This window comes from Octodon degus, unplaced genomic scaffold (assembly GCF_000260255.1).
Source record: "Octodon degus isolate 3935 unplaced genomic scaffold, OctDeg1.0 scaffold00015, whole genome shotgun sequence".
NCBI classification, from domain to species: domain Eukaryota; kingdom Metazoa; phylum Chordata; class Mammalia; order Rodentia; family Octodontidae; genus Octodon; species Octodon degus.
In genome coordinates, this window is record NW_004524591.1 from 9,928,916 (window position 1) to 9,939,245 (window position 10,330).

Genomic DNA, 10,330 nt, shown 5'->3' on the forward strand with positions numbered 1-10,330 from the left:
GGATATAAAGGCTGCATCTTATACTATGAATAACTACTGTGAAGATAACAATATGCAGTGTATTAATTATTGTAACTGTCCTACTAACCTGTTTTGAAACTGTCTCATTCCTATTTTTTAATAAAATTAATATAAATAAATAAATAAATAAATAAATAAACCAGGGCTGGGCAATGACGTGTGCTGAGGCATATAGTGGAACCAGAGGATGAGTACTATAGTCAAATCCACAACCAGGTACTTAATCATCTGAAACCAAAGAAGAAACAGTGATCCTCAGAAGTTAGTCACAATCACATATTAAAGAAAACTCCATGCATATCCACAAATACCCCATTGGTTTAGAGGTTGAGGACTAGGAGAGCAGCAGCGCTCTAGGTATTCCCCAGGTGGGAAGGGACATCCCCTTTGGAAGTAGGTAAATTCCTATTGGATGTCCCCATTTCTGATGGGGATCTCAGCTTATATTCCCTTCTTGGGGAGCCCCATGGGTTTCTTAACTGCTTCCTTCAGCACTGGAGAATGAATTGAGAACATTGCCATGCTGGGGAAATCTCGAGTCTAAAATGTTGCTCTTTGCTTAGCACAATATGCAGGATATTAGAGACACAGAAACCTAAGACATTTTCTTATATGGTTTCTATCCCTTAGCACATGTAAATGAAACAATTATTCCTTTTTTGCATTACAGAAGTCCAGGAAATATTATCATGACATTTTTACAGGTCATTCTATAAGTAATGGTGAACCTGGTCTGCATTTCTTAGATCTTCACAAATTGGTACTTAATCGATTCTTTATTATACCAGAAATTGTATCCATAGCATCATCGGTTAAAATAACTATCATGCTGCTTAAATTCAAAGACAGTTTCTTTCAAATGCTAGGATATATATATATATATATATATATATATATATATATATTATATGCCATAAAAATGTTGAAATGCTCACAAATCATTCCTTCACTGATCCCATAAATATATGTTGAACACCTAATATATGCAAGTATTTTATCACACTTATCAACTTGTTACTTGTTACACAGTAATTTTCAATTGCACTTTTATCATGTCCACTTTCTAATCCTTAAACATTTAAATGCAAATGTAGTAAGACTATATTATCTATTGCTGTATAATAAATTTATTCTGAGTGTTCATTGATCTCTTATTTCTTGTAGTTTCATGAGTTGATTTTATGCTCCATGTGGTATTGACTGGTGGCTCTCAAGTGGTCATTTGGCTGGGAATTCAGCTAGGATTGGAGTCCTCACCAGAGCTTTCTTCATATTTCTAGCAGATATGGGAGGGCAGCTGTCAGCTGAGAGTTCTCTCTTTTCCTCCATCTGGCCACTCATTCCCAAGGGTGTCTTCCCACATGCCTTTTGCAATAGAATAGGATCAACTTCATTACATGGTGGCTATCTATCAGAGGAGTGAAAACAAGGGCTAAGGCTTATGTATTAATCCTTAAAAGTCATACACTAACATTTGTCAAAAGAGTTCACAGGGCCAAATTCAAAGAAACAGGAAATAGATTCCACATCTTAGTGGAAGAAGAAGCAAAGGCACACTGAAAAGGGTACATGGAGTGGAAAGGTTGAACTTGCACTTGGAATAAATGATTCTAACAAATATGTAGCATCTTTCTGTAGAACTTATTTCAAAGTTATATTGTTTCTGAGATGTTAAATACTTGTAATCCATATTAAACTTCTTGTAGTTTTGTTTTATAAAATGAAATTTTGGCTTTAAGGCCTAAATTTTATCAAAGGCTAAATTATTAAACTGAAAAAATATTATCACATATTTACCCAAATTAAAGATCTTCTCACCAATCTTTTAGAGCTTATAGAAGGAGGAAGGTGGGAAGTATATGAATCACTTAAGTCAGTTGGTTTATTTTCTAATATTACTGAGGATTATGTATAACTCATTATAATTCAGTCTTTGACTTAACTATACAGACATACTATTATGTAGTTTTACAACTTGAGCGATTAAAAAATACAATTATCATTTGATCAGTCCATTTATTCTAGATAAATGTGTTTGGGGATATTTTTTACATACTTCTTTGCTTTAACAATAAACCACTTAATGCACTCAGAAAGAAAAATAGACTTCTTCAATACTCTGTTGATATCTAATAAAAAAGAACAGAAGATTGACACACAATGAGATTATCTTGCAGTTCAAGAAAACAGACTTTGTGATAAGTAACACATCTCATCAAATTGAACAAAAAAGAAGGAAAAAATAAAGGACCAGGGAACAGCAGTCACTTACATGTTCAGAAACGACACTAGACTCATTCTTATGAAAACCCTATAAAGTTAAAATCCTCCAGAGGACTTTGGGTGATATATTTAGGTCTAAAACCCAGAGATGGCCCTTAGATTTTTAAAGATTTGCACAAGAGCAAATTTCTATGCTTTCTACTTTTTAATATGCCTGTGCCGAATCTTACTCTCATAATTAAATGTCTTCTTAATCAAAGCTAACAACCTTTCACCAAAACATGTTTAAACACATGGTGAAGGAATCTTAGGGAAAATCCAAAGACTGACCCCAATTTTTGCCAGTAAAAGAACAGGAAATCAAGTAACTAAATAAACTCATGTGTATACTCTTAAGTGCTGTTGGTTTTGTCTAGTTTGCTGATGGGCAGTCCATGCATGTTTTCTACATATTAATTCTAAAATTTCTTACCTACTTTTATCACATTTACTAAGAGAAGGGGAAAATCTCCTTCTCCAGATTGCAGAAAAAAAATGCATTATATTTTTATATCTCAACATGTTCCATTTTCTAAAACATAATTATATAAAATATAAAACTGAAATATGGAGAATTCTTATAGCCTCATAACTGACCCAGTTCTTTGTTTGGGGTAAATCAGAGAAGAATAAAAGAGTAAGAAAAAACTTGACATTTCCTGTAAGTTTTTTAGTAGCTAAGCTTACATTTCATTGTAACTCTAGTTAAGTATTATTTCCTTTTTAGTAAAAGTGTCTGCTTCTCTAAAATCAATTTTAAAATGAGCTCAGTATTATCACTTCTTGGCCAGTTACCAATGCATTTGGTTTATGTTCATCACTTTATTACACTATGTAATATTGGGTGCCTTATTCCCCTTAGCATGTGGTGGTTCTCATGTTTAGGACTGCATCCTAAGAAAGCAGAAAAGTTATGGATATAGAAGCTTCAAATATACATTTGTTCCTTCTTATTGTTCTTTTTTGAAATAAATGCCAGCCACATTGTCACTGCCTGTGAACAAACTAAATCAAGACTTTTTTGTCTGCAAAAAGTCAAACTCCAATCAAATTAATTGAAAAAGAGAAAGGTTCATTGAAGAATATTAAAATATCTAAAAATCCTAGAATACATAATGAAGTACACTTGGTCTTCTTGTGACCTTGGACTGAAAGTGCCGAAATCATGATAACTGATTTTTAAAACTTGCCTTTCCCGCTAAATTTTTTCTGTGTTTTCCTACTTACGTATTCTCATTCTGTCATTTTTTTTAATCACCTACTTCCACTGACACATCATCACCGCTCTAAATAGGCCACAAGGTTACTGTATATTATCACCATTCAGTTCTAAGCCAGACTCTGAGGGATCTATGGTCCTCAACGCCTGGATGCCAAACATCTAAGGAGGAAATTAATCATTCTTTACTTTAATGTTTGCACAAAGTCTCTTATTAGTGCTCTGGAGGAAGGTGAATCCGCCTGTGGACTCTTGTGACTATGACCTCGCTAAGGGACAGTCACATGGTCAACTACAGCAGTGTTAAGGAGACAGGGATTGATGTATCCAAAGCCATTTACTAAATATTCACTTTAGACTAGTAACTTGGAAAAATCTGATTCCTCAACATGTAAAAATTAATAGATCAGGGGATTAAAGGGCCTGCTTAGGCGGACGCAGGGGCCAGAAGTTTGATCCCCAGGCCTGCCGTGCCAGGCCAGCCCCTGGGACATGCTGAGACTACGACTGAGACTGGGCATTGTGGTGTGTGCCTGCAATCCTAGTGCTTGAGAGGCTGTAAACAAGAGGATCACTATGAGTCTGATCTATGCAATGAGACCCTCTAGACCCTGTAGACCCTATCCCAAATACAAAAAAAAAAGAAGAGAAAAAGAAAAGTTATGGAGATAGAAGCTTCAAATATAAATTTATTTCTTCTTATTGTTCTTCTTGAAATAAATGCTGTGCATAGGGAAGGTTTAAAATCCAAATCCCAAATCCCAGTAATCCTATAAAAGCATAGTTAAGTCTTTCTCGATAGATGTTTTATTTACCATTTACAATAATTCACTTATATTTTGGAATTTTACATTTATATATCACTGTTGTAAAAAAAGTAACACAATTTTTTAAAAAGGTGAAACATTTATATATTTATATCTGTTATATCATTCTTCAAATTTAATTATGTTTCTCTATAGATTATTTTTTATCAATCAGAAGATAGACTACAGAAATACCTCAGATATTTTTAAAAATGTGTTTCATCTAAGGTAAGTCAGCTGAACTAGATGATGAGCTAATTCCCCCAGAAGACAGGTTAAATATATTGATCATTGGTGTAATTTTTCAATAGCAATAAAATTCATAGTAAATGACATAACATAATTATGTAATTTTTGAAAGAAATTTGATTTTCAGAGTTACGGACTACTAAGATTTTGAGGTTTATAACAATACTTGGAAATTTCTAATGGAACACTTTCTTCTGGAAGAACAGAAATCCTTTGAAGAAGTATGTTATGCAGAGATCTGATAAAGTAACTAAAATTAAGAAACAATGCAGGGGGACTGGGGAGATGGCTTAGTAGAATAAGCACTTCCCTGGCAAGTACAAGGGCCTGAGTTCAATCCCCCGTTGCTAAAAAATAAAAAAATTAAAAAATGCAAGTATGATAAATGGCAAATATATAAGAAACGGTGTTATATTGGTTCAAGTGAAAAAATAATTAATTGGAGGGAAATGTACACCAAGCTGAGGATTGTTTTTTTGGTTTGTTTGTTTGTTTTGATTTATTTTTTCTATATATACGATAGGGTCTACAGAGTCTACAGGGGCTCACTGCGGTAGATCGGACTCATAGTGACCCGCCTGTGTTCAGCCTCCCGAGTGCTGGGATTACAGTCGCATGCCACCATGCTCAGTCTCAATCGCTGTCTCAGTGCGCCCTGAGGGGGTGGGGCCTGTACGGCAGGCCAGGAATCAAACCCCTGCCACTACACTCTGCTTAGCAAGTGCTTTAGTCCACTGAGCTATCAGGCCGGGCCTTCAAGCTGAGTTTTTAAAGAAATTAAATTTACATGTTATTTTTATTTTAAAGAAAAAAAAAATAAAAATGGTACAAAATCTCAAAACAAGATTTTAGGAGAATAACAATGGTCAGTACATCGTGTATTGTTACTGCCAAAGTAGTTTCTCATATTACAAGATATAGGCAAGAAATAATAGGCAAATAACATAGGTACAAACGTCTTTTTTTTTAAGCCAACAGAAAATGGAAATATACTTTTTAAAGTTTCTAATAGTAGGGGAAGATATCATACAATGTCTTTTAAATAAATTGTAATCAAAGATATAAATCTTAGAACAAAAATTAAGATTAAGCAATATTCAGAAAATTAAATGTTTCAGAACAATTGAACAAAAGAAAAAGTTTTCATGATAGCAAAGAAGTACTAAGAATAAAACATAAGATAAATACTGGAATGGCAAGTAAATGACCAGCACTTCTAACAGTTTGAGGATATGGACCTCAAAGGATAGAAAATATTTGGCAAAACACTATAGCATTTCAGCCAGGGTTAATTGCTCAGGAAAGATGTAGTTAGAACCACACGGGCTGCAATGGGAAAGTTGTTCTAAGAACATGAGAGATCTGACAAGGGTGATTTGCTGGGGCAAATTACAACCATTACATACATTTTCTCCAAAAAATCCAAATATAAAAATGATAGAGAAAAGAAAACCAAGTTAAAATTAAAACCAGAGCAAGAGACCAAAATGTTGGAGACTATTTTACAAATAGAAAGTAAATGGGAAGATAAGGAAACCAAAACAAAGAAACGTACAGACCACAAATTTAAAAATAAAAATACTTTTTTGAGAACTTGCTTCCTAAAGGAAGGCAAAAAAATTTCCAAATTCAGATTTGAAGAGCACAGGGATAAAGAAGCAATTGGCCGTTTTTATCCTCATTATTAGGTTATTGATCACATTTGTTTATAACTAGTTAAAAATACAATTATATTTTAAGTAATCAAGTAAATGAGTTAGGATAATTTGATTTAGTATGTCCTTGTAGGTGAACTGGAATCAAAATGCCTCTCGATCCTCGCTCTATTGGGCTATCACCTGCATTTGTTTGTTTCTAGGGTAAGTTTGTAGTCTGTTCTAAAGACAAACTGCAAGATCCTTGCAGAGAATGTACGAACTGAATATCAATGAATGAGACGGCAATCCTAAAAAAAAAAAAAAAAAAAGAATAACTTCCACAGTGTACGAAGACAAAGTTATTATAAAAGGGAAAGAGACTTTTCCTGAGAGTGGTACATACTTGGAGATCTCTGCCCTTGGGGTAGTGTTTTCATTTGTTTCCTTTTTTTTAAACCAAGTGTAAGATTTCTTAAACTGCCTGTATGCTTTCCTGCCTACCATGTCTAGGAGGAAGTCTGCGTGATGGCCCTCTTCTCTTGGTGACATGCTCACATCTGGGCCCACAATAGTCCAGCCATCAGGAAAGAGATCCCTTCAGGACGTGTACCTAGATTACCACAGTGGAAATTCACACTGCTGACCAACAAGTGTCCTGCTTACTCCAAAACCTGTGAGAGCAGGACAATGAAACATGTGACAAAAGGCAAAAGCGTGCAAGAGAAAGATCAAGGTGAATACATTAAACATCTAAACACAGAAGTTTGAAAAACACATAGGATACATGAAACAGGAGAACTCCAAACTTTTTAAATTACTTCTTATACAGATTTAATGGATGATCACATTCCTCACAGAAGAACTGGTTGTGTTGCTCAAAAAAAAAAAAAAAAAAAAAAAAAAGAATTCAAATGTTTTGGGCCAGGGAGATGGCTCAGTGGAATAAATGTTTCTCTGGCAAGCACAAGGGCCGGAGTTCAATCCCAGGTTAAAAAAAAGTTATGCATTAAGTGCTTAATTACCAGAAGAAAACATTTTATTATAAATGCTGATTAATAGACTAGACCTAAGCAAAGACTAAGATAATGATGCAAAAGATAAAACAGAATATACTTTCCAAAGTATAAAACAAAAAAGTAAAATAAAATAAAGTAGTATCTTGTTCCACAGCATTCCTTTGCAATTCCAAATGGAGAAAACTGGCAATGTGTAGTATAAAAATGACAGAAAAAAATAATAAAAGATACTTCCCTGCATTGAAGGTTGTGTAAGAGAATTTCTCCCTCAAAGAGCTTGGACAGAATTAACAAACTAAATAAGGATCTTCACAAATAGTCGAGAAAGAACAAGGGAGGTTACGGCTTGGTGGGTCCTGGATCCATATGATTTACCAAATCAGTGCTTCTCAATGGAGGTGGTCTGAGGGTGGATTTCTTCCCCATACTATCACTAGAAATATTTTCATTTGTCATAATTGGTTTGATGGAAGAGGAGAATGCTGGTTCTAGTCCTTACAGACCAAAAATATTGTTAAATAGCCTAGCATGCACAAACCAATCGTCTATAATAAAAACATAATCTAGACTGAAGTGTCACACTGGAGAAGGTGAGAAGCTCTGTGCTGTAGTTTCTCATCCTATTCTGAGCCCTTGAAGGTCTTTTAAAACAGATTTCTCTTGTCCTCCTTGTTACAGGCCCTAGAAGGTTCTCTGTTCTCCCCCTGCACCCAGGACCACCTCACTGGGTTCAGAAAGATGTGTTTTCAAGTCTTCGAGGATATACTGTGTGGAACCAGTCTTCTGCCTGACAATTAAGAAAATTTTTCTAAGACGATTTGGAGGAAATCACTCAGTTTTATTTTCCTTTACAGGTTATTTTCTGGGTCTGCTGGAAAATAGACCAAAGTATGTGTGTGTTCTTCTGTCCTCTTGAAACTAAATGCAAATTCTTGAAGTTGCAAAAGTTCTTCACTCTTGACTATCTTCCTTGTGCACCAGGGCAGTTACAGATTTACTCTTTAGTTTACATAGTTTTACGTCTTATTAGGAAGACAAGAGAGATGTACATAGTGTGCTTTTCTTTTTTTGATTTTTGGTGGAACCAGGGATTGAACTCAGGCCCAGGCAAGTGCTTATTCTACTGAGCCATCTCCCCGGCCCCTAGTTTGCCATTTTTATGTGAAAGTTGCCATTACTTTTGAACACTTACATCTCTAGGATTTAGAACAGGAAGAATTACCAGTAAATGGAATTACTGAATATTTACACTGCTAATGTTGTTACTAGAAAAGATAAAGTATTTATTTCATGTTTTAAAATTCACTTTTAACATTGCCATTCTCCTAAGTGAAAAACTATCTTCATAGGATCATTTTTAAAATACAAACTATTTTAAATGTCAATACTAATAAATATTTTCATAATAATACTTCATAGCCCTCCACTCACAATAAGCCTTCATCAGTACAGCATCTCTTAGAGGTGGTATTATTTTGTCTGTCTAACTATGAGGAAACAAGTTCTGAGAGGCTAAATGAAGTAACCCAGTGGGGTCTAAGCCAAGTCTTCTAGTTCTGTATTTAACACACCTGCTGGACTACTCATTTGTTTTACTATTTAGAGGAAGAGCACTCACTATGACTGTATCAGTTGCTCAGCCCCACGGTGTGAAGGGAGTATCTTCATGACCCAAGACGAGGCTCTTGCACTAGACCTTCTCTCTTGATAGTTCTTAGATGCCAGCTCCAGAGCCCCAGGAATGCGTGTAACCATCAGCTTATTGTTAAAAGAATCAGTAAATAAATGACTGGATTTATTATTTACAAAATCTTTGAAATAACTTGAGGCATAAGAAGCACAGTCAAGCCTAACTTCTACAGTCTCAGAACAAAGAAAGCAATAAATTTTTAAGGAACATTGCATGTGTGGTTCAGATTATATCATCTCGTGTATGCATCTTCCAAATATAAACAGCATTGGTTTTGTAACTTTTGATTTATTTGCTTGGTACTGTCAGAAGTATGTAGGAAGTTAGAAAGGTGACTTCTGCTCTCAGTTCTTCTATTCTTTTCAAAAGTCAAACTTTACTTGTTAATGCACTGACTTACACTAAATGCACGGGTTCACTACGAGTACCTTTTCCTTTGGAATTAAAAGTAAGCACTGTGATTTATATTCAAGAACATGAACTACAAAAAGTTCTTTTGTTCATTCTTCCTTCCATGCAGCCCGAAGAGAAATGTTTCTTTTCTTTGCTTTGGTGATGCTGGGTCTAAGCAGCTTCCCATACCTGAACAAAAGCCCTGCCATAGGAGCACAGCCTAAGAGAAAAATATTATCTATCTCTTATAGGAAGCAGATTTACTTGCATTTTTCTTTACAAGGACAAACAAAGATTATTGACACTTTGTTTACAAAGTGAAGTATACATTGTAAAAGGGTAGCGTTCAATCAAAATGCCATTGGAGCCTCTAACTCTCTGTTCTAATTATTACAGTAAGGCCTCTTTTTTTCCAGACTTGCCTGCTACTACTTTCTGGCAGTTTTCTCTCTTCTCTTTCCTTAGCACAAGCTTTTCTTCCTGCTCTTGTCACTACCAACTCTCTCTAAATGATCCAAGGCAAACATGGCTTCAACTGTTATCTTCTTAATAACACAAAAACACTGAGTTTTTAACCCAGAAGCGGCCGTGTCCACCCAAGGCCAGCCAGGTGATTCATTCCCGCTCTCCAGTGGTGAAGCAGGCCCCTGAAGACACGAAACTCCATTTGTGCTCCCTGGCCCAGAGTGGCATCAACACCTACTTCACCCGCCCACCCTCCTACTTCAGCAAGACGGAAATTTGAGGCTTGAAATGAACACGATGCTGAAACTCCATCTCACTCCAGAAAAAACAGCTAAAATCAAGAAATCACCCAATAACAAATGCTGGTGGGGCTGTGGGGGAAAAGGAACAGTCTTCCGCTATTGGTGGGAGTGGAGACTGGTATACCCTCTGTAGAAATCCGTGTGGAGATTCCTCAAGAAAAAAAAAAAAAAAAACAACTAAAACTAGTGGTCCTCTTTGACCCAGCTATTCTCTTGTTGGTATGTTCCTGAAAGAATTAAAAGCATTTCTGGGCCGGGGAGATGGCTCAG